Genomic DNA, 26007 nt, shown 5'->3' on the forward strand with positions numbered 1-26007 from the left:
CGGCGCAGGGACGCGCGCTGTCTCTTTAAGGGAGCTGGGTCTGGGGTGGCGCTTTCCTCCGCGAAGGCTCCTTTGATATTAATAGTGTTGGTGTCTTGAAACTGACGTAATGCGCGGAGACGGAGGTCCTGACAAGCGATAACATTTCTGATAAAGACCCGATCTCACGGCCGTCTGCAGCCTGCTCTCCACCGGCTGCTGCTTCCTCCAGACCCCGCAGTCCCTCGGATCGCTCCCTCGCTCCCTCCCTCCCTCCTCCCGTCCTCTCTCACTCTCTCTCGCCTTCCTATTTTTTTTTAAACAAAAAACAACACCGCCCCCCCTCCTTCCCTCCCCTCTTCCACCCGGCACCGGGCACATCCTCGCTCTATTTCCTTTCTCTTTCTCTCTTTCCCTCTCTCGCTCTCTTTTTCCTATCAGGGGAGGGGGAGGGCAGGGAAAGGGGGGGAGGCAGGAAAGATCTTTCTCTCTCCCCCCCGCCCCCCAATAATCCAAGATCAACTCTGCAAACAACAGAAGACGGTTCATGGCTCTGGCCGCCGCGCCACCATCTTTCGGGCTGCCGAGGGTGTTTTTGACGATTAATCAACAGGTAAGGAGGGAGATCGGGCGGGCTGGGGGGCGGGGGGCTGGGCCCGGGGGTCTTGGGAAGAGGTGTGTGCTGGGGGCGGGGGTGAGGTGTGTGTGTGGGGGGGAGCCCGGGGTCGCGCGGGCTTCTTCGGTCCCGGCCCGGGGGGCGCCGCGAGTGCTGCGTCCGCGCGCGCGCGCGCGCGTGTGCGTGTGTGTGCGTGTGTGTGTGTGCAAAATGTGGGCGATCGTGAGTCGGGGAGCCCTGGGAATTAAAAGTGACTTTCTTTGAGAAAGAAAAAAAAGCAAAAGCCGAGAGAGAGAGAGAGAGAGAGAGAGAGCGCCCAGCACAGGCTTCTCGGGTTTCACATGCATTTTCTTTCTCTCTCTCTTTCTCGCTTTTCTTTTTGCGCGTGTGATTTCCTCATTTCTTTCTTCTCTTCTGCTCCCCTTCCCCCCTTCCATCCCCTCCTTTTTTGGTGGTGGTGGTGGGGAGGGGGGGTGGGGAGGGTGTCTCCGGCACCGGAGCCTTGGAAACCCCGCGACTTCAAACTGCAGTAGCCCCGGGAGTCAGGAGGGTCAAGTTCAGCCGCCGGGGAGGAGGAAAAACAAATCCCCATTTGCCAAAAAAAGAAGTTTCAGGCTGGTGCCCCCTCCCCCCTCTCGCCGCCCCACTTCCCTCCCCCCCCCCCCCCCGGCCGGCTCGCTCGGGCTGATTTTTAATTCTCTCCTACCGGGCGCCGGCGGGGAGGAGGAGGTGGTGGGACCCGAGGGGCCGCCGCCGCCGGCCCTGCTGCAAGTTTTCTGGGGAGAGAGAGGGTGGGTGTGGGGGGGGCGGCTCCTGACACGCGGGGAGCAGACCGGGCACCGGCATGCTGAGTAGTAAGTTGGGCGAACTTGGGAAGGGAGGGTCAGACCTCCGAGAGGGGCTTTGGTGTGCCCTCTCCCAGTGTGTGTGTGTGTGTGTGTGTGTGTGTGTGTGTGTGTGTGTGTGTGTGGAAACGGGCGCACGACTGGCTTAGGCTCTGGGAGAAGTTTGCAAAGCCAGGCAGCAAACTTTTATTTCTCTCTGTGTGTAGGGCCCAGCTGGGGCTGGAGGAGGAGAGTTTCCCATCGGCTCGTCCGCCCGCCCTCCAGGCGGGCCTCCGAGCCCCTCTCGGGACAGCCTGGCACAGAGGAGGGAGAGGGGGGGGGGTCTGTCCCCTGTCCTTGCCATGTGGCAGGGCCTTGTAGCCAGGGCACTTCCGTCGGGGCTGAGCGAGGGGCCAGACTTCCTTTGCGGTGCGGTGGATGCGCCATGTGTCCCCGCGGGTCAGGGCACCGTGGCCAGTGATTAAATGCCTGACAGCGGCGGGACAGCCAGCGGACGGCTCGCGCTGCCTGCTGCTGTCTGGTTCCTGTTGGGGCTCTAGCGTCTGAGACGCATCTTGCAGAGGGCCAAACACTATGCTGCCCCTCCGAATAACTCCGGGCTCCTAGGACCCCAGGGGTAATTTTGAGGGTGAGGCAGAGGTGGGAGCTGTTTGAAGTGTAAAAGCTGTGTGTGTGTGTGTGTGTGTGTGTGTGTGTGTGTGTGTCTGGGAAAGCTGTTTTGTTACTACCTGTCTGACACGGTGGTGTTTCCCCTCTCCCAGGGAAGTCAGTAACTGTTTTATGGCCCTGGGACTCTAAAGTAATTTAAGTTAGAGGGCCAGAAGGAGTTGGTGGGCTTTCAGACCCAGACTTGGACTTATTAAAATTTTAGGACCTACTTTACTTCTCCATATCTTCTTGGGCCTCAGAATCGATACTTGTGAAAGTTTTTCTTTTCTTTTTTTTTGAGTAAGAATGATGGCTCATAATGATGAATCAAAACTGTGATCAGGATAGTCATCCTTATCCTACTTTGGGAAAAAAAATCACGGCTAGACTTACTTGTAAGCAAGGTAAGTGAAGTGAGAATCTTAGCGGAGAAGTTAAACTGGAGACCAGTTAGGCCTCTTCATTGAACTTTTGTAGAATCCTTGAACTTTTGTAAACCCACCAGGTGAACAGGCCGGGGAGTGATCCTAAGTACAAGGCAAAATGCAGATAAGGCCTGAGACAAAGTTACAAAGACATAATTATTCCAGGCCTGCTTGTTGGCTAAAATTTGATTGTTCAATGCAAAAAAAAATTAAATAAGGGCCTTCAGAGTCATACAGTTCTGAAGCAAAAACCTATGGATCTTGCAGATATGGTGGTTCTTTCCTGTTGGTTTTAGGGGAAAGTTAGTCATTTAGAATAGGGTGCCGGAGTTGAAAATGTAAGGGACAGTAAGGAAAGTAATGCAGACAGAGCCAGCCTTGACGTGGACAAAATGAGAATGAAAGTTTCAGAGCTCAGTGTTGGGAAGTTTCTTACATGCTGTTCTTTTGGAGATTTTTCTCAGTTTTTCTACTTGTTCATGTAAAAAAAAAAAAAAGCCGAAGATCTGAAACAATCCTACAGACTCTTATTCACCCCCCCCCTTCCTCAAATATGCCAGAGTTGTGAATAAATGCAGGGTTTGTTTGGGAAGATGAAGTGTTTCCTGTAAGTTTGATGCTGACAGGACAGTCTGGAAATGATACTAACATTCTCAGGAATTTTTTTTTCTCCTACCTTTAAGTGAAAGTTTATTAATGGCAGGCTGACTCTTAACAAGTTAAGGTTTATCTCTCCTTAGATTTCATAACTTCCTTTTTAAAGCTATACCCTTGAATTAACAAAAACAACAACAAAAACCCAGTTTGTGAAGTAGGCAGGGTTACGGACATGCTAGTGTTCGATGCTTGTTTCTGGAGAGTAATAATGTGAAAATAAAGCCTCTGAAGAGGAAGTGGAGTTGTATTGCCAGCCTCTGACTCGATTTCTCTAAATAGAAGGCGTTCTGAAGCTCCCTCCTTGCTTTGTTGGCTCAGGATGGTTTACCTTCAGTGAGCAGATGTTTAGGGCTTCCTGATAGATCTGTTGGATGTTAGGATGTATGTGTGTGGAATACTTGTACACACATAATAACTAAGTCTGACAGTCTCCAAATAAATAGTGAGATATCGCCAGTGCTTCACACAGTGTCACTCCTCTGGATGTTAGGTGCTGTTAGTGTTCTGTGCTGTTTAGATTGTGTCCTTTGTCCCTTAGAGGTAACATTAAGGAGGAAATTGTCTTAGTAACTGAGAAGAAGTCTGAGTTGAATTTCCAGCTTAGTTTTTTTGACGGCTTAATATTTTAGGCGATTTTATGAAACGTTTTATGTGCTTGGTTAGAAAACCGTTCAAGATCAAATCAGTGTGCTGTTTACAAGCGAGTTTCCATATGTCCCTACTGGATCTTCGGCATTGTTTTTACATTTTCATTTAAGTTCTGTACTACTTGTGAGTTCTTCCCCCCCCCCCCTAGTTTCTACAGTGTAGGTCTCTCTCAGACAAACTAGGAAATCACCATTCATAGGAAAACCTCCACAAGAGCAGAGTGAGTGCGTCTGTGGGGAAACTGCTTTTAAGATCCTAGTATCCCAGTGATGTTTTGTTGTTGTTGTTATTATTATTATTATTGCCATTGTTATTATCAGAAGGGTATACGTGTATATGCATTTTGTATTAAGAAGCTAAATGGCGTTGTTTTAATAAATCTGGCCGCAAGTTTTAAAAAGACTTGCAGCAGTTGTTTTTTTAATTTTTAGTTTTGAATTCTAACTATTTGAATGCGAAATTGGGCTAAATATTGACAACAGGCCTCTAACCATTTTCATAGTAACATACATTTTAAAATTTATTATTTTCTGACTTCAGTACTGCTTTTGATAGCAAGCAATGTAGTATACCACTGTGTTGCTACTGTGGGTGAAACTAAACAGGCTTTGGAAAGTTGGAGGCAGGTGTCTATAATTGATTTAAAGGGGAAATTATTATTTTTGCAGTAAGTGATGCACTTAAAATAAAATGAGTGGCTCACATTAAAACATATTCTTATGAAGATATCCTCTGGTGTGTAAAACGAAGCTATTCATTCAACAGACTGACAACTTTCCACTTGGTATTTGCCTTTGCTTAATTTAGTTTCCGCAGGACAGCTAGTGTGGCAGTCTGCATCTGTTTTTGGCAGGCATGGAAAACCATAAACTCAGACAGTTCTCTCCCAAATATTGCAGCACACAGGTTTCAATCAGTTTGATAAAAACAGGCAAGTGTTATGGGTTTGTCTTGTGTTGTTCATCTTTTTGGTCAAGCGCTCAGGTAACAGGTTTCTTTTCCTTCTTCTTTTGCTAGTTATGACACTACTTCCACTGATAACTGATGCTGAGTGTTGTGTACTTATTTATGCGCCTGCTTTACTCTTGATTGAAATTTAAGGAAATTAATGTCAGCATATGTAGACTTCTCCCCAATTTGATGGGATAACTGCAGTTGTGTTATGCTTTCATGGAAGAAGAAGCAAGTTCTTTGTTACTAAGGTGGTTACGGTTATGAGATAGAGTCTGAAGACCCTCGTCTAGCCTGTGCCAAGTAGAAATGTAATTATTTAAGGGTGCTTGTAATGGATATGTGTAGGAAAGAGTAATGTACTTTATAATATTTATGTTTCAAAAAAAAGTGGCTAGTTTAAAAAAAAATAAGTGTCATTGGTCTCCTGGAAGCTTTAAACAGTGGATTAAACACGCTAATGTACTAAGTATTGTTTTATACTACTGTTCAATAGCAGATATTTCTGTACAGAGAATATATACTTTTGAAAATGTATGCTGGAATATAAGGTAGTCCAAAGCCATTTGTTTATTTGCCTAAAATATTCTATTACCCCTGACCTCCATAATAATGCCTTTTATGTTTCGATTATAGTTACCTTTTGAGTTATCATAGTACTCTGTGGCTCTTAGATCCCTGATAACTGACAATTGTAGGTCTTTCGCTTGGTTCTCTGATAATAATACAGAACTTACTTTGGGTTAGGAAGAGATCTCTGGGCTTAAGGAGTCACTTTGAATTTGCAGATGAATCTGGGTGCAAATTATTCTGATTGATAAGAATTGGTTGTCTGAAGAAGCCTGAGTAGGGACCACAACAGTAGCATCTGGTAGAGTTGCAATGTCCAGTTTTTGTTCTCCCACTGTTTTGTTTTGCTTCTAAGAGCACAAATCCATGTAGCAAAAACAAAGATGAAATTATCTATGCAGTTCAAATTGGAGGCCTTGTTGGGAATCATTTTCTGATTTGAAGCTATAATTGAAATACAAACGAAGTCTTGTCATTCTTAAGTATGCTTTGTTAAAATTAATAATAAAAAACTTTAATTTTTAAAATGTTTCTAGCTCTTTAAAAACCCACAGTAAATACTTTACAAGTGGCTAGACACCTTCCCTGGTGGTTCAGTTTATACAAGTAGGAAACTTTCTCTCCCTACTCTTTCTCTCTTTCTTGTTTTCTTTAAACCAACTGACGTAATGCCAAACTTTGCTTTAAAAGAACAGACAGGAGTAATTGGTAGCTTTTAACTTTTAATAATGTTCTGGATTGGTTTTAGTGGCCAAAATGCCATTTTTTTTTTTTAGAAAAAGAAAAAAAAAGTTCAAGTAAGAACGGGCTTGTGGCCTAAGGAAGAAAGGCTCTGTTGATACAGTTATTTTTATTCTTGTTTTTCAGTCTGTTATTAAAAATCTTTCCTGCTGAGCACTGCTGGATTTCTCCAATTGCTCTTTGTGATGGCTGGTGCAATTCAGGTTACTTTAACTTAAACAGTTTTTGCATTTGGGTGTGTGTGTGTGTTGCTGGGTGGGGGGTGGGTAGAGGTGGACATTTGCCATGATTTACTTCTTTCTTATTTGTGAAAAAAAATTACCTGTGTTTCAAGTGAGATTAATTAGTTAAGGTTATCAATGGTGACAGGTCAGAGAATATGTTTATATAAAGAATGCCACACCTGTTAGCAAGAAATGTGGAAGTTTAATTCTGACATTAATCACTTTTATGTGCAGCGGAAGAAAAATGCAGGAAACTTTACATACATATATATATATGTGTGTGTATATATATGTGTGTGTGTGTATATATATATATATATATATATATATATATATATATATATATATATATACATACACATATAATCGAAAGCATTTGTTTAAGGGTCCAGTCTTTTTCTATTTGGAAGATTCCCAATCTCGCCTCTTAGGATTGTCGATGATAATGTTAAACTTATTGCATAATGTTTTCCCTTTCCCTTTCTTTCTTATTTTCCCTTTTTAAAATAAGTGTTTCTTTTTTTTCCTCTTACTGACCTTGTACAAGCAAATCAGACATTTTGTAGTCAGAAGACTTTTTGATGTTGTTGATTGATAGGGGTTAACTTTGGAAATTGGCAAGTAGAAATTTTTTTTTCTGGGGGTATATAAAAAAAAGTACGAGTTTTTCTTTCCCTGGGGAAAGATCCTCTACCCAGAAATGAGGTCCTTTACTATTGAGCATCTACAGTTTCTATATAAGTCCTTGCTGAGATTTAAATCTTACAATTACATATCCCAGACTTTGCTTTTAATCCCAGGTTAGTTCCTGTGAAGATTGTTTTTTCCTTCTTTACCCAGTGAGCATTGAAGAAATAAGACATGTTGAAAATTAGATATCACACCAAGGAAGAATAGCATCTTTACGGCATTTATAATTGTAAAAAGCACTGTGCATATTCCAGGCCTTTGACGCGTTATATGTACTTAGGTTTGACAGATTTGATTTATTTTATGTGTTTCTCAGCTTTTCATGTGAGAGTTATGGGCTTTAGCTCAATTCTTTCTTTGCTAACTACTCCTTTCCTTAAGTATTTGTCAGAAAAAACCCTCAAAGAACTTGAGCTATATGTTTTTCACACCCGTATAATGCAAGTTTTTTTTAAAGTAAATCTTGTTTATTCTTTTATTATTTTTTTACAAAGTTTTCCAGCATACGTTTCTAGTTAGGAGTCTGTATGTCTGTCCTTACATATTTTTTTTAAAAATTGTGAATGTTAAATAACCCTCAGTTACTTCAAAACTCTGGGGTGAATAATAATATTTAGCAAGAAGGAAAGAAGCAAAAGAGGGAGGTGTTTAGTTCTGCATTTCTTTAATATCAGCAGTTTGTTTACTGTTGTGTGGAGAGGAGGGGTGGAGAGAGGCTTTGTGGAAGATGATACAAAAAAAAATCCATCAATTGCGCATATGATCCCCTCCCCTTAAGGTTTACTTAAACAATATGTTTCGGTTTTGCTTCAAACCATTCCACACCACCTCTGCTCCAAGAATCCACTAGTATCTTGGTTCCTGTGAGATTATGGATGGCAGTATCTGTTATATAATGAACAGCAGTATTGTTTGAACAAAGGTAACGTCTTTCTATAATATTTTTCAGTAGTTACTAGGAGAATAGCTAAAATGTGAGAGGAGTATAAATGCCTACAGAAGCTTGAAATATCCATGATACAGCTGAGCTATGGTTAGTTTGTGGCTATGTGTGCATGCTTTGATAGGTGTGTTTCTTGGACGGAATGTATGTGATACTACTTAGATATACTGTGATGGTGGACATGAATATACTAAACTGTGAGCTCTGCTTTTAATATGATTCTTTTAGGGAGCTAAATGACGGCCAGCTTTGTAGCAGAAGTTTGAAATGTGATGGTGTTTAAACCCCATGAATCTGTCATTATCCTAATACTCAGATGTACTTTAAACTTACAAAGAAATTTAAAGAATAAGAAAAATAGTACCTATAAATCAAAATAGCCTCTTTCAATGTATTTTAAGATCGTTTGTTCTTGGTTTTGTTTTGTTTTCTTAAACAGTCCCATTTCTGTGGAGAGGTGCAGTGAGCGGCTGTACTGTTTCTGAACAGATTGTTTTATGGGTTGGCACATTGTAGTTTACAATTCTATCAGCTCAAAACGTTATGCAGAAATAGTATAGTATAGAACATGTAAAGACTCTGTACTGTGATCCCATGCATTTTTTCCCTAGGGTGATGGATTTTGTGCCTCACCCAATGTGATGCTGTTTGCCCGGCTTGTAATACTGGTTTTGAGAGTTACTCTGTGTCCTATTTCGTCAAGGAACACAATACAACAACTTTGGTATCTAGGTAATTGACACAGTTAAAATACTCTCCGGAAAATATTCCAAATACTTTTAAGTAAGTTAGAAGTTAACATATAGTCATGTATTCAACACTTGGATAAACAAATGATTCATTGTCTGCTCTTTAAGCCTTGTGTAGTAGATAGGGTTCGAAGGAAATACACAGGTTGCACAGTTTATTTTCTTTTTCTTTTTCCAGGGGAGTGTGGTTCTCTTATTTGTGTTAATAATTGCTTTATCTGTTAATTACTTTCTATTCATGACAGTGATATAGTATTATAAACAAGAATCAACATTTATATTGTCTATATGCTTGTCCTTAGCTTTAATATTATCATATTAACATATTGAATAGTATAATAACCAAGAGTCAACCCAGTATAGAATTGAAGCTAACATCATAATTGCTGTTTAAATATTGAAAATATCTTACATGTGGAAAGAAAGACTATAAAGGTTTTCCCTTAGAGCTGTTTATACTTAGAAAAATCAATGAAGGGGTATAATATAGCAAACATAACATGTGTTTCTTGATTGGATTCTGTAATAAGGCTTTGCTTAAATTCATGTGGGTCAGTATTTCATTTTCCTCAAGTATTTATGTAGGGACTCAGATATGTCTACAAGTCATGTAAACGTGTGGCAGAAGTTTGTTTGTGGTATTTAATTTCTCTGTTACACGATGTACTTCATATGCATGCAGTCTTATTAATCTAAGTTGAGCCATTTCTCTCTCCTGGCTATGCATTTATGTCTTCATCATAGCTGAGTGCCTGCATGTACATGCATATATTATATCCTTGTTCATATAGATTCTTTCCCCATAATCAGCAATATGTAGCATTTTCACAGATTAATTTCACACATTTTTTTGCCATTACATTGTTTTTTCATGTTCGTTTTTATTACCTAATCCAGCATCTACTTGAAACTTAATAACTAAGATTTGAAATTAGAGTGAGATTGGCAAAACAAATTAAAAATCACATTTTACTTGTGCCCACTATATGATGTAATTACCCACACATCATCTTTAATTCTGCAAGATGTAGCTATAAATACCTCAGCCCATTTGCCCCTCAATATCATAAAGCAATGCTGGACATGTAAAAAAGTTTCCAGAAGACATTGGTATTTGTTTTTATTTTACTTTTGGAAACTATAATTTTTTTTTCAAAGAAACTCCAGCTCACTTTACTTACAAAAGATACTTTTTTTTTTTAAGTTAAAGCTGGTCAGGTATATGTTGATTTTAATAAAAATGTCATTATATTTTCTCAATACATATTGGTCTCATTATTGAGGGATTATCAGTTTCTTATTGATTATTTTTTTGTACTTTTGAGATGTTTTAAGGTTTTCTATGTATGGTTACTAAAGTGTTATGTTAATTAACAGACAAAGTATAAGTAAAGCTCAGAAATGGTTATATGTGTCGTTGGGCACATAACCTTCATTGTTAGACCTGGTGACATTTTAGAAATAATTGAGGTACAAAGTAAACAGTTAAACACAACAAATGAGTGGTATGATAAATTGTTTTCTATAATTTTAATAAAATACAGCTGTTTCATCTTTTTTGTTAGAATTACATTTTGGAGGATAAGATGTGGCAAATTGGTATAAAAATTCACTGTTCATACCATGACTGTTGGGTCTTTTCTCATTTTTAAGACAGTTTATGCTGTTGAAAGTTTGCCTTAAAATATTTGCAGTACATCTTACTTTTCTTTATATTTTGATGAATTAAAAGTAGGACATTATCAGTAAGAAAATATTCTTATTAAAAATCATACATACACATTTTATGTACAAGTCTAAGTACATGATCTCAAACATTCACTCTGGCAGACAGCCCATTAAGGTTACAAATTTATTCACATCTATGTACATATATCACGCATATCTTATTCTAGAAATGATTGAAATATCTCATAGTTCACATTGTATTACGTGTATCTATGCTCTTTTCCCTCAATAACTTATTATGGGCACTGACAATGGTAAAAGCTTTAAGATGATTAGAAATGGAGATATTTGCATAGGCAGAGTTTCCCCCTGTTCATTTTCCACATTTCCAGTTGCTTTAAAATATATATGTACATATATGTACATATATAGGAGCCGAACGGGGCGTAGGGTACTCTGCAATTCATGATCGCATACAGAATACTGCTGCAAAAATTTGGCTTTGTTTATTTTCGTGTTTTGCCATAGAAAACGTTGACCTCTGCCTGTGGTCCCTGGGAATTTTAGATAAACCCCACCGAGGTTAAACTTATGACTCCAACTTTGCATTACAGAAAGTACTAAGTAGCTTCTGGTGTGCTACTGTGCAGTTTTCCTTCAGGAGTGGAAGGTCCTCTCATTTAATTTGGCCTTTGGAAGCACAACCAGAGTTTTTGTTTTCTGAAAATCCTCTGGGTGTTTTTCAGCAGGGTAAGCCGAGATTCTGGGCTGTGTGATGCAGTTGATTTTAGGAGGCCATAGGAAATTATCCTGAGACCAAGCATGCTTCCTCTAGATTATCTGCCTTGCTTTATTTTCATATTTCTCTTTCTGCCTTTTCGCATTGTTTGAGTTCTAATATTTCAGTGTCTGGAGGACTGAGGATTTACCCTTTTAGTAGAATCACAAGTCAGCATCGGATTTTTACCTACATTTCTTCATATTATTTATATTTTGGGGGTTGCGGTGTAAGAAAGGGAAGAAATTTATGCATAGTAAAATAATAGTTTGATTTGATAGTTTGCTCTTGAGCAGGTCTTTGCCACTTCATTTCCATGAGGAGCTGCGCTAGACGAAATTAAATAAAGTTGTGGTATAATTTGGGAATAATTATAAGCACCAACTGTGACATATTTCTGGCACAAACATTAAGGCAGTTTTAGTTTCTTAGTGCTTCTACCCAGCTCTGTATTCCAAGTTTATAAATGTGAATTGGACCATTCAGTCATGGATGGTGCTTTGACTGGGTGTTGTCTTGTTTTGAGGAAGACTACTTTGAACATTCTCCCATGTCTGTGTTTTAGTTTTGCAAGAAGCAGAATGCCATGTTATCAATGCTTTGAGGTCTTTAATAAAGAGTTTTATGATAGCTGTGTTCAATAACATCAGCACAGACTGCTTAAACATGTTTGTGTGTTGAACTAGTATAGTTTAGCAAATGTTTATATTACCATTGAGGTATAGGGAGTAATAGAAACTAGAATAGTGGTTATCTTTTAGGGAGAGTGCTACTGCTTTGAATGTGCAAACCGGATTTTAGGACAAGGGGCATGACTATCCTAATAGGTAGAAATATTCAGAGCAATCACCTTTTATGAAAGTTAGTTCTATCTTTCATGTCTAGGAAAATATAGCAGCGAATGTTTGCTTTGTGTATGTTTTGTCTCCAAGCAGAGGAAAGTGACAGTTTTATGTTTTAAGTGCCGAAAGTTGTTCTTGGCTAAGCACTAGCAGAGTTAATCACTGGGATGCTAACTTGAATTTTTGTCTTTAAAAAGGTTTTGATTTTTTTGTTTTCAACAAACGATTGCTGCCACCATTTCCAAATTGACATTCTACGTGCTGGGTTATTATTACTATTTTTGTTAGGGAAATGTTTTCCAAATTTTCTTGGATTGCTTGAAGTCCATTGATTTTGAAACACTTAGCTTTTTTATGTTTTTTATTTTTTTAAAGCTTTTGAGAAAAAAGGAAATACTTCACCTTTCTGGAGTTTTCTTTTTACAGAACCCGTGTTATTTTCCATAACATACAAATTGCTTTTGCATTTATCTCGTATTCTTTTCTTAACATTTTTTCTGTATTCTTTAAAAAAAAAAACTTTTCTGATGCATTAAGCATCCAGATGCTTGACGTCCTTATGGGTGTTTGGGTCATTTCTAAGGGGTCACTACAGGAAATCATTTCATATGTCATTTATACACTTGTATTTTTACTTAAAAAAGTGGTTTGGGAAAATCATGCTTTATTATTCTTAGCTCAAAAATATGAATGGTGGTATAAGACTGTTTAGTTGTTTCTTATATAGATTTGTGTATTTTATGTGTACAGTTATGTTTGGTTAGTAAGAAAATATAAATTATTGTCAAGGCGGAAATGCATTTCATGGGATTTTTTTAAAAGAGAAAATTTTATAGTACAAAGGAGAATTTCTCTGGTTTTTTTTTGTTTTTGTTTTTGGTCTGAGGAACCAAAGACAATCGATATCCTTAAATTATAATTATGTAAAACAAATAAGGTTGCTATCATAAAGAAGTAACAGCTTTGCTTATATATCCGAAAGAAGACGAACAAACTGTTTTCATTTCAAATAAACACATTAGCCCCTAAAGATGAAGACACTAAATTGTAAACTTAATGTCATAACAACTGCCCAGGTTGTTCTCTGAAGAGAAGAGGGGGGGGGGAGAGAGAGAGAGAGAGAGAGAGAGAGAGAGGCTGTATTCCTGAGTGTTTGACAGCAGTTTGGTGTCTCCACTGGTAGAAATGTGAATACTTCAACCAGTTACCCTCTGCTTTATCCCCTGTGATGTCAGGCAGATATTTTGCCAAAACTTTTGATCCGATGAAATCACTACAGTTATGGAGTTAGGAAACTGTCCTGATTTCAAATCAAGTTTAGTGTGTTATTTTGAAAGTATAAGTATGATTTTTAAAAATTTATCCAGTTGGACAATTTTTTTAGGTTTTTTTAAAATTGTTTTTAACAACAACTGTTTCAGGTTTAATCAGATGAAGACTATAAAATTCAATGATTCCTTTCACCCTTTTTCTAATATAAAAGAAACTGAGGGCTAATTTGGGAAAACAGCATTCTAGTTGGTCAGCTTTGTTTTGATACAGGATTCTGAGTGAGATAATAGCTAACTTTCTGATACAAACAGAATGTGCATATTTTCTTCCCCCAGTGAGTTACATTAAGAAGACCATGTAAAAGGGAAATACATAAGAGAAGAAATTACATCACCTCATTGAATGCATGGTGAATGCTATGACCTCTATGAAATATCTCTTAATTCTATGATTTCCTTTTAAAAGCAGTCCTTCATCTTTTTTGCTGATATGCATTCAGCAGACATACATGAATGTACAATATTCTCCTTGTCAAAGGACAAAAATGGGAATCTAGGCTTGAGATACTTTTAATAGCCTTGTTAGAAAGAAGTAGACCCCCAGGCAAGGGGAAACATTTCTTTTTCAATGGATGGACACTCTTTGTTTGGTCATTCTAAAATCTGCCATACAAATTTGGGTTTATAACTTTCTTTGTGTTTTGTGAACACAGGTGTATTTAGAATAACCATAGTGGCATATTTTATTTTGAGTGAGTTGAAAAGCTAGAGTTCCTATCTATTCTAGCACAACCATCTCCTCTTCTTTAGCTGGGTAAAGAACTGTAAGGTCTGATCATCTTCTTAATTATAAGTAAAATACTAGACAACTTTGATGTTTGTTGAGCAAATTGTTTATTATTTAAGATCTATTTTTACTTTTTCCTTTGCAGATGGATACGATAGATTTAAAATGTCGTTTGTTCCCATGTAGTGAGAAATTGATGATATAATGAGTCATTTGACATGTTTCATTATCACAGTCTTATGAAGATATGGGTATCAAATATTTCATGTAAAATTTATCACAAAAAGTTAGAGTTTCTGCAGAAAATGTGAGTTCAATGTTCTTAAACATCTTGGTGATATAAACCACTTTGGATTCCCTGGTACGTAAAATTTAGTACTGAAAAATCATTTTCTTATTATAAGAAACTAGTTTGTGTTTCTCTTTTCCCTTTAGTTTAATATAACGGCAGTGTTTATCTACACAGAGGCCAATTTTTAAAATATAGTCTATTTTAATTTAAGACGTTTTGTCTTCCAGGAAGCTGAAATTCTGTCTGTCACTTCGGCAGGTTCAAAATCCATAGACAGCCTTAAATTTGAGATTAGTTTTCAAATATGATTGAGAAATATTTGTGACATTTTATGTATGTCTCAGTACTGAAATAAAAAATCAAAATAATAAATGATTGTGTGTGTGTGTGTGTGTGTGTGTGTGTGTGTGTGTTGGTCCTGAGGTTTGAATTAAAGGCCTGGGCACTGTTCCTGAGCTTTTTGCTCAAGGCTGGTGCTTTCCCACTTGAGCTTTCCCTCTGCCTGCTTTTTGATGGTTACTTGGAGCTAAGAGTCTCGTGGATTTTTCTTCCCCGGCTGGCTTTGAACTGTGATTCTCAGGTCAGAGACTCCTGAGTAGCTAGCATTACAGGTGTGAGCCAGTGGCACAGGAAAAATGATATCTTTAATACAAATGCCTTGTTTTTCTTAGTTTTGACTTTTAAATGACATATATTGGTTTCAAGTATACTGAAAATGAAATACGGTAAAATATAAATCCAATGCTTTTATTTTTCTTTTACAATTTCTTCCCTTTCCAGTCTGGGTCAGGATTCCAGCTGTACAACATGGATATAATTAATGCTTCTTTCCTGATTGTAATTAATCTGATTTTCATCATTTACTTTGTTGCATTGGAAAAATAGAATCCCCTGCCTTATTCTTCTGAGTAGTTCCAAACTTAAATTCCTATTTCTTCTTATTTGAGTCCTAGTGGCAAATCATTACTATCTAAAAGGCAACTTGGAGACCTAATGAAACGTAAATGAAATCTAAAGGTGATGCAACTGTGGTTTACTTCCCTTTCCACTTCTGGATTTTAAAGAGTTGTAGTGAATCTCATCTAGCAAGATGTTGAACTTGGCATTCCTGGGTCCTTCAAGGGACAGTTGTAGCAATAACTTCAGGAAGTATCAGGAGGTGTGAGGCCCTGGCAGTATGTTAGGCAGGCAGGTCCCAGGTCTTTGTCTGAACTCACTTTGTCCCATTTACAGAGTGAAGAACTTACCATGCTACACTTGTATGATTCTTTTCTTTTAACCAGAGGTCAAGAGCCTGCTTTTTCTCTACTTTGGTCTATTTATTTTTGTTTCCTTAGTGTTTATCGAAGGTGTGAAGTTTTTAGAAATAGTTTGTAGATAGCTCTTCCTTTTAAAATAAAGCCATTTGCTTATGGAAAATTATCATGTCCATAAGGCTAGCAATTATCAGTTACACCAGAAGTTAACGTAAGGAATGATTAAAATGTGGTTCTAAAATGACCAGAGCAGCTGTTTTTGACTATGAGGCTGGTCAACCTACATAGCAAATCTTTCTCTTGTAATGAGCATACAACATGAACAAAATCTGGACACTTTCGTTGGTACATATCTTCTCTTCTTCTGACTGTTGTCTCTTTACAGTTGGTTTTACTGTTCACATCAACTCTGAGCTATAATTTAACGTTCTGCTTAGTGTTTTCTATGGTTATATCAAATATAACCACAGGATTTGGTACCGTACTCTGAATGCCTACCTCATTTTAGTCTTTCCGTATGCTTCTCTTTGTTCTTTTAAATTTATTTTTCTAAAGTTGATTCTTCCTCTATATATCAGCTATCTCTCTTACTTCTTGGACTTGAGGAGATTGGAAACATTGGCATCATGAATGAAAATAAGACTAAATGGCTCTTGCTCTGGACTTCGTTTATTAGAAAGTACTTTTCACTGGCTTTTAAAACAAGTTCTATCCAAGTAGGGTTTGAGTAAGATGATTTAATTATATCTTACTTTTTCTTTCTTATTATTAAGGGATTTACTCTTTTACAATTCACAATGTACTTAAGTTTCCTACACTTCCTTGGAATCACAACTATGTTAATATATTCAGCTGCTTTTGGTAAACTTCTTCTTACACATTCTTTAAACTATGTTATACTTGTTCTCATGACACAGACTTGGGAACAAAGGCTATCCTAGATGTTTTACAGGGGGTAGTTAAATGGATTATAATCCAATTGTGGTTGTTTATGGAGTAGTCTTGGAAGATAGGAAATGTTCAAGTATAGTTTTGTAGGCAATCCATGGTTAATGATATTAAGAAATAGGTTAGTATTTAAACACTGGGTTGAATTTTAGGTATAAATATTGAACAGTGCTCATTTGATACTTTATGGGGAAAGGGTAAAAAAATCCCAGGAGATTTTTACAATTCATTTCCAGATGTATTCCATCTTGTTAGGTATAAGTCAAAATATTGCTCTTTGATTATTTATTAATAAGAATGTTTCTAAGTTAAATATGGAATCTACTCTCTTATTTCAGATAAAAGATAATCCTTATCAGATGTAAAAATAAACCCAGAGTGGAGAGGATACTACACAGTGCCTGGATTTTGAGTATTATTTCATGTAAATCTCCAGGTCTCAATCAAGTGAAATCTGCCAAGGCTCCTGGGTTGCCACTGCTGTATTTGAAGTCACCAGTGGCTTCTTGGAAGCCAAAATCAATGGTCTTTCCATCTGATTGTGTCTCAGATGAGCTGGATGCTGCCAACCATTCTCTTGAGTGCTTCTTGGCTTAGCTTCCAGGACACTGTAACTTTGCCTTGCTTGTTCTAGTCTGCCTTGATTTTCCTCTAATGCCTGTACTCTGAGGATTTTATGCATTCAGTTTTAAATCTGGATGTAACTATTCCATAGTCTTCCCTTCACTTTCAGGCATAACTTGGCTCTGAGCTCCAGTATCTGTGTGGCCTACCACCTCCATCTGTACTGACGTATAAGTGTGTTTCTCTTCATTATCTTGGCACTGGGAACCTTTAGATCTGTTCTCAGTTTGCCAGTTTTGTCTGTAGAACACTGGATTCCCTCTGCAACACAATGCTGACTGATTCCAGAATATTCCCAAATCCACTTTTGTGTGTGTTCTTCCCTTATGAAATATTGTTTATTCCAGCTTTAACAAGGATTCTCCTTCTTTCTGCAAATATTCACTTCTATATGATTGCTTGCTTCTAGAGTCGCCCACTCAGATTTTTAACATGACCGTGTTGTACCAGGATCCACTTGGAAAGCAAGGTCATACCCAAGTAATTTTTGTTCTCTTTACAAATTCCTTGAGTTCAGCAGTTTCTTAAACACATTGCATTAAATGGGCAGATGGGAGAAAATCACATTGGCCAGCAAAGAAGAGGACTTTTTGGTGTTGCAAAAATTGTGGAATTGGCTTGTCAAGTTTCAGAGAAGAAAAGGATTATATGGTGTTGTATAATTAATAGATGCCGCTTCAGGTTTGTATAACACCACTAGTTAGAACTTAGCATGTTGTATTTTGCAGGATGCTTTTAAATCTTGCCTTTCATTGATGAGTGTCACTTAAAAGTAAGAAGTGTCAGTACAACTGAAGCACAAGGAAGCTCTAGTACATCTGAAACCTACACAAATATGAAAATAGAGACTGCTTGGTTGTGTTCCACTGGCCCTGTATTGAAGTCAGTTCAGATCATTCAAAACTGTAAGATGATAAAGGATGTCATCTTAAAATATTAAGGACATTGGATTTTGGCCTTAAGGTCATGTATGAGAAATGTGCCATTTTATGTGCCATGTGTTTGAGCAGATTTTCAGCCCAAATATTAGGCTGTGGTGCTTGATGCCCATGGCTTTTGAACTGCCATAAGGATGATAGATTTCTGTGAGTAGGTCCAACGCCTGGAAGCTGATGTGTAGCAAGGTTGTTTTAGACCTTCAGATGGTAAACAAGGCTACTGGTGAATACAGTTTGTTAGGAGAAGGGTAGAACCATAGCTAAGTCTGCTTTGGGATGCTTAGGTAGGACACTGAGAAAATAATTGGACTTTGCTTTGCTTTTTAAGTCATCCTTGTCTGCCTGAGAGGTGGTTGATAAGGTGAAAAATGAATAATAGCTGCATGACAGGTTTTTCTTGCTAGAACAAGATTGACCAAGACTTTTGCATGTTAGATATTTTTCCTTTTTACTATTCAATTATAATTTCATCTTTAAAGCCCAGAATAGTTTTGAAGTATGTTTTAAGACCCTATCTTTGACCTCGATGTAGTTTTATTTTAACTAAACATATTTCTTTTAATGGAGAAATAGAAAGTCTCTTTGATTAAACATAGAACTCTATTAAGCCCATACACATTAAACAGCTCTGGAAAATGCTTCAATCTTGTCATTATTGACCATTCATATATCCACAGGAAGCACGGAACTAAGCAGGTATCAAGGAGAGATCTACTTACTGACTTGCTTTGCTCCTAGGACAGCTCATTTTTTGCAGCATTCGTATCTATGTACTAGTTCTTTAAAAACAAAACATTCCAAAGGTTCCTAGGAACCTTAGCTAATTGCATTTTTTCAAACGTCCTTTTCTGATGTCACCTTGTATCTATCCACAACTTTACAAATCCTTTGAAGGAGATAGTTGGCTTGTTAGAAGCAATGTCTGCTTATATTCTGTACACTGTTATGTGGCAGTAAAGAGTTCCACTAAAGAGAACATTCTGGTTAATAAGTAGGGGCTTTCAGCCTCCCTGTACTTTTCCACAACTGAATGGGCGCAGACTTTTGGTTGAAAGTGAATAGGCAAACTTCAGCTCTGCTCTTTTAGTAGCCTTGGTGGCTTAAAAATCTTATTGCCACTTCAAAAGTCCGGACATGACTCTCAGCTCTTATTTCTGCTAAGTGCATGATTAGAAAAAGGAAATGTATGTTTTGGCTCCATTAAAATGTTCCTTATCAGACTGTATGTAGGAGTGAGTGCTGCCGAAGATGCCTCTATTTGCCAGCTGGACAGCATGTGTGCTGGGCTAGTTTCCTGTCTGCTAAAGCTGTGTGGTGCCCTTTAATGATGGGAAAGAGGACATTATTAAATGTGTCGGCCTTCATTTTCACTTGTGAAAATCAGGGAGCAGAGGGCACGCAAACTTTGCCCAAAGGCTGGACACAGTTTGCATAGAAATGAGCTAAGAGTGCTAAGAACTGGTTTGGTAGATGCCTAACTAGCTCTGATCTCTAAATAAAACTGAGAGCTGACAACACGCCCTGGGCAAGCTAGGTTCACAGTGAGAGGTTGCTACTTGAGGGAGTTAGTCCTCCATGAGATGTCACGTTACAGGACTGTGTTTCACATTTGTGAGCACTCTGCCATGTACAGGGGACATGCACTGTCTCCTGTGCTGAGTGTATTGTGTCCACCTGAGACAGACGGGGCTATCATCTGCACTTACAGAAAGGAGAGAATGTCTCAGATCTTTCATGAATGCTCCAGAAAACAGCAGGTAGCACGCAACAGAAACAGGATTTGAACCCAGATCATCTAGCCGGATGCTCTGTAAGCTGTTCTTTTTTTCTTTTCTTTTTTTTCCTTCCTCTGATGGGTCAGCAAAATTCTAATTCTATCTTGGAGGTGTAGGAGTTTATTTTACTTATTACTTTTGTGGTAGTAAGTTCCTTCCTTCCTTCCTTCCTTCCTTCCTTCCGTCATTTTTTTCAGACAGAGTGTCACTCTGTAGCCCAGGCTAGCTTTGAACTTGCCATCCTACTGACTGCCTCAGCTTCCTGGATAATGAGATTCCAGGGTTTCACCACCATGCCTGGCTTCGCCTAGGAGCAGAGTCCTAAAGACTTTTCATATTAACACCGTTCAGTCTGATTTGTTCAGAGGCCCTAACTCATTGTCAGAGAGAAAAAAATTTCAAAATTATTTTTATCTTAGACATTTCATTTCAAAAAAATTGCTTTTGGAATCATTCTGGAGACATGCAACTTAGGATTGTTTTTTCTCTCTCTTCTCTCTCCTTTCTCTCCCCCCTCCCACCTTTGCAGAGATAGCTACAGTCTTCTGTTTTATAAGAATACAATACAAAACAAAACAAAAAACTAAACTCTGTTAGTGCAAGTAAGTGCCTTTTCTTGGCTCCATTACAGTAAAATGGCTGAGATCAGCAAGGCTTTGTAAGGGGAAGTTGTGGAATGACATGGGGATGTGGCCTTGCTGTCCTGTTAATCTTCTTGGTTTTGTGTTTTTAAGTGTATTTTTTATTTCTGGGGAGCTGCTTCTCCAAATGAGAGTCTTGAATTCAGATGTGACTGAATTCAGACATAAAGAAAAGAAGAAGCTGGCTTGGAGTTAGACTTACTAATACATTATATATATATATATATATATATATATATATATATATGTACATATATACACGTATGTATATGTACATATATGTCATTAGGTTTTAATGGCCTAATTTCATATTTTAAGAAAGATGTATGAAGATCCAGAGTGCCTTAGTGGGAATGCAGAGCAGAACTAAATAGAAGTTTTTGTTTTGTAAATGTCTATTTGAAGGAGAAATACAGAATGAGAAGCGCTCCCATCAGTGGCAGGCTCAGGATTCCATTTTCGGCTTGTTGGCTGTGGCGGGCCGGGGAGGGCACGGTGCGCTGGGGACTCTGGGCCGGCGGGCGGGAGGGCCAGGCTGCAGTGGGTGCAGAAAGGCCCTGCCCGCGTGCTGGCGGGCGGTGGGCGTGTGATCGCAGGAAGTCCTGCGGAAACTGCGCGCGCCCGCCCGCCCGCCCGCCCGCCCGCCCGCCCGCCCGCCCGCCCGCCGGCCGCCCTGCCCGGCTCCCAGCGCCCCAGCTGCAACTCTCCTCTCCTTCCCCGCGTTTCCGCCGTGGCTGCAGCCCCTCCTCGCTGGAATGCCCTGCTTTGGCTCTCGCCAGTCCCCAGATGGCTTTATCCACAGTGACTCATCTTTCCATCTCATGGTTCACCTGCGATCGCGATGCGAAAGGGAGCAGAGCCCTGAGCCGGTGGGGAGTCCGCCCAAGTACTAACTCCGCATTCCGTGAAAGTCAGCATGGCTTGCCTTTCCCTCAGTTGCCTGCTTTTCTCGGTAGAGTTTTCCTTTGGGCGCCCCCCCTTCCTTTGCACAAGCACGGTAACTGGGAGCACTGTGTAACTGGGAGCCCTGTGTAACTGGGAGCCCTGTGTCTCACGTGTTCTCAACCAAGAAATTGACAAATGAAATAAACAGTGGAAAGTCATCTGCGCTCAGCCACAATTTACCCTGTAATTCAGCCTGCTTTTTGCTGTTTATGAGCACAGGAAGCCTGCCTGACTGGAGGGACTGTGAGGCTTCTACCTTTGGTGTCCTCCTGGGTGTTGATTCTTGTTTTTTAATTTTCTCAAATGCTGAACTTTAGGACAATAGATTCAATTGTGCACATCATGTCGCTGATTTAAAAGTGTTGCTCTCAAGTGGTCGAGCTCCAGCTTTGAACAGAGCCAAGCCAAGTCAGAGCTCAAGGCTCTAGGTTCAAGCCCCAATACTGGCACCAAAAAATGAATTCTTATTAAGAGCATGCTTTATACACCCCCTATTGATATTCTATTTTTAGATGCTCATATTATTAAGCAGATAGGATGAAACCAGTATTTTTAGTAAGAACTCTTAAGTTCTTACTACCGCAGGTATTTAGCAATGATGAGGTTAGTAACATAACATTTGTGTCTAAATGCTTCCTTTTGACCTTGAAGTCAGAGTAACCAGTTTGCTAAAGGCAATCATTGATGTATAAAAGGATGTGACTCAGCCATCTTAACTTCTCCCAGCAAGGCTCCTATATTGATGCCTTGTTAATGCCCAAATTAAGCATGGTGAATTAAACAAAATTCTTTGTCTTGTTTTTAACCTGCAGCACATCAATATATAGTATTACTTTCTGCAAAGCAGAGTTTTTAAGTTGGTATGAGTTGATTTGATAAGAAACCATAAAACTTATTGATATGTTTTATAATGCCTTGTCCCTTAATACAGTTATTATATTTTGTAGTTGTTTTCGTCTTTCATTTTAATATATCATCTTAAAGAAAACAACCACATGACTTCTTTTAGTGTGTGTGTGTGTGTGATTGCATGACACTTCTTCCTCTTTTGCATTATGAGTCTTACAAAATTTCCCCTTAGAATTAATCACTGTCTTATTTGTCAATGGCTATGGTCATTTTGTCAGAATATAGCAGAGCCTTTTCCAAGGGCTAGGATCTCAGAAATAAGGTCTTACGCCTTTCTTTGGATATTTGGATTTTATTTATTTCTGTGTATTATGGACTGTATACACAAGGATCACAAACTCTTCATAAATGAAAATGACTTGTGATTCCCTGAGATCACAGATACAGAAGGAAAGTGCAAGATACATGATTCTGTAGCCTCAGTAGGTCTACAATGAGCAGAATGGTTCTGAATTATCATTTACAGCCATATATCCTAAAATTTCAAGCTAAATACTTCTAATTTTCAAGCTGGCGTGTGTGTTTTAACATCAGAGATAAAAAATTAAAAAATTGCTTCTATTTAAGCAATAACTAAGTGCTTAAAGTTAAGTAATACGCTTTCCTTTGTAGGTCAAAACATTTTCTTAACACTGACACAGATATAATTCACATCTTCTAGAAGAACAGTTTTTGCTTGACATAGAAGAGTTGTCTAACTGATCACACTAATTCTAAATTTTTTTGTTGGCAGGTGCTATTAAATTAAAGGTGAATTATACAATTTACAAGTTTCATAACTAGGGGCTTGCATGGTATACTAATGAGATGACTAGATTATCTTTTTTGGCTAGCAAATTCTCAAATTAATAGTGGAAATTATAGAAATTCATCGAGTGGTTTCTCAAATGGGCCTTTCAAAGGATTTAAATGACACTGATTCTTTGAAAACATCTTTGGTTCCCTATTTGTTGGTGTTCAGCAATAAATGAGTCACTTGGCTCATATGTATGCGTATTTGTCTATTGCTATTTTATATGTATATAGTACATATATATACATATATATATATATATGCTGAAAACAAGACACATTCATCTTCCTTGACTTTGGAAGTTAGGGAAACTGCCATGAATCTTGCTTTCTCCTTTACAGTTTATTTTCTAATATAGATCTTATACAGTAACTGGAAGTCATTTCTATATGCAAGTAACTTGATAACCCATCCTGAATTGCATTTGTTGAGCTCATTGTAAATTCCATGTGCCTCTAATGAAAGGCATGTGACTATATAGATTGGAAGAAGGATTTGGCTCTCTCAGAGACTCTGCAGCTTCTTTTAGGCAGTCTTTAACCTGGCACCTACTAGTGTATTTTGCTAAAATCTAGTTTTCCAAAATTTAAATGATGTCACATTTGAAAGTGATGCCAAGAAACAATGTGGCAGTTTCTAAATTTTGTGAAGCTAAAAATCCCTGGTTACAAGAAAGAGTACATGTCACAGATGAGTAGTTAGTAATGACTTCAGTTTAGCAGGAAAAGAGCAATTCCCATATGCTGATTCTAGTCTCATAACAAAGAATGTTATAGAAAGACTTACAGTATTTAACAAGCTGTGAGTTAATGTGACAGTGTCAGTGTATCTAGTTCCAGGAGGATAAGCACTTTACCATATTTCTTCAAAAATATTTTAAGTTATATTACAAAACAGAAAACTTGCCACAAATGAATCCAGACTGTTTTGCAGTCTACTTCCCCACTCTGGAATTGGGAAGTATGATTGAATTTTGTTAAACAACTCTACTGCTCCAGAATGCACAGTCCCAAATACTTACAGAAATTAGTTAGGTGTCTGTCTTCATCACACTATGCATTTCACAGCTTGACTTCCTGTGTAATAAGAGATTGAGTAGAAATGGGTTTCACCTCCCAAACTTTAGCATTCAAGGTGCATCATTTTCAGTAAAGCACCTGCTTAACTCTCACTGAATGCTACCTCCAAGTTGAAGATAGACTCCATCTGTCAACATTCTTGGAGGTGTTAGAAGTTAAGGAGGTAGAAGTTGTATTGCTTTCAATATTTTGGAACCGGACATAGACACTATGTGGGTTTGTTAGTTTTCATTCTTTCATTTTGGAGCCTTCCCTACACACCTCATCTGTCATGTGCATGTACAGGTCTGCACTCTGATTTTCTGAGTAGTAAACCTCCAGAAACTATAACCAAATGGGAGGATTTCACTTTTAAATGTAGACCTGAGCATCTGTTGAGATTGTAGGACCTCATGCTTGTCATTGGCTGGTACAAAGTTCTTCATTAAAGGCAAGTATGAGTAAAAGCCTGGAGGCAGAAGAGGATCATCAGTTCTTTCAGAAATAAATGTTGTTTTTCAAATTCAGAGGATTGTTTATATTTCATTAATGAACTTCTTTTCAGTTAACATACATATTAGGGTACTGAGAACAAAAGATCCGATTCAGGCTCAGAGAGATACATAAAATTAATAATCCATCATAATAAATTTGCACAAAATTCCTTTTATACTGAAATGTTGTGTTTTGAAACCATTGATTTGATAATTATTTCTTGATCTTTCCAGTGGCTAAGACATTTCATGGAAATAGGCTATGACATTAGTGGGTTTTAATGCTGTGAAAATACATACATACATACATCATACATACATATATATATATATATATATATATATATAAAAATACTGTTATGCACTTGCCCATCCATGCATTTGTGTGTGTGTTACCATTACTTTCACTGGCTACTTTAAGAAAGTAAAAAGCTCCTAGTTTATTTAGAGAGGCACTATTAATATTGAATGTCTCCCTCATGGAATGATGTAAGCAACTGACATTCCATTGTCATTATTTGATTCACAGTAGTATGTCTTTAGAATGCATGATCTTTAAGACCAACAGCAATTTAAAACAAAGTATCACAGACATTCCTTTTTAAGTGAAAATAAGAAATCGATTTAAATTTGCTTTTCTATTCAAAACATGTTTCAGTTTTCTTTTCCTGGGGATCCACTAGGCTAGCACTCTGTCAGCTGAGTACTCAGCCCCTACCTCCCCTTTTCTTTCTTTCTTTTTTTTTTTTTGTTCTTCCAGTGCTAAGGTTTGAACTCAGTGCTTCTTGCTTGCTAAGCAAGAATTATACCAGTGAGCTACATTTCCAACCCTCTTTTGCACTGGTTATATTTTTGAGATGGGTCTTCCTTCTCATTTTAGTGTACAACTGGATCACGATCTTATAGTTTATCTCTTCCTGCCTTAAATGAAATAATAAGAGTATGCCACAATGCCTAGCTTCTTCTGTTGAGATGGAATCTTGTATACTTTTCCATCCAGGCTGGTCTAGAACTTTGGTCTTCTGAAGCTTAGCCTCCCACAAAGCTATGCCATCAAGCCCAGCTATGGATTGAGAAGGGACCAGTTAGATTTTTTTTTTTAACTCAGACTACCCAAATACTGCAATCTTCCTAATTTCAGCCTCTAGGATACCTATAACCTAGGATTATAGGCATGTACCTCTATTATCTGGCTTTACAGTTTTTAGATAGTCTTGGTGATTCTGCTGGCTAACTACTATTAGCTAGACTTAAAGTCATGTGCCACTGTACCTGGACTTCCTTTTTTTTTTTTTTTTTTTT

The 26007-nt window shown here is 38.3% G+C and overlaps 1 protein-coding gene across 3 annotated transcripts in view; it reads left to right on the top strand.

Annotated features, from left to right (window-relative positions):
• The first annotated feature begins 254 nt into the window (after nucleotides 1-254).
• The window catches only part of Trps1 (trichorhinophalangeal syndrome I), a 232228-nt gene continuing 206475 nt past the window's right edge, over nucleotides 255-26007 (top strand). For 2 of the 3 annotated variants that reach the window (XM_013012511.1, XM_013012512.1), the window contains exon 1: nucleotides 492-592. The gene's annotated coding sequence lies outside the window, so the exon portion shown is untranslated. Of the gene's footprint in view, nucleotides 593-26007 lie in introns of all 3 variants that reach the window. The other variant, XM_013012510.1, reaches the window with a different exon arrangement.

Source organism: Dipodomys ordii, unplaced genomic scaffold (genome assembly GCF_000151885.1).
Source record: "Dipodomys ordii isolate 6190 unplaced genomic scaffold, Dord_2.0 Scaffold17, whole genome shotgun sequence".
Classification (NCBI taxonomy): domain Eukaryota; kingdom Metazoa; phylum Chordata; class Mammalia; order Rodentia; family Heteromyidae; genus Dipodomys; species Dipodomys ordii.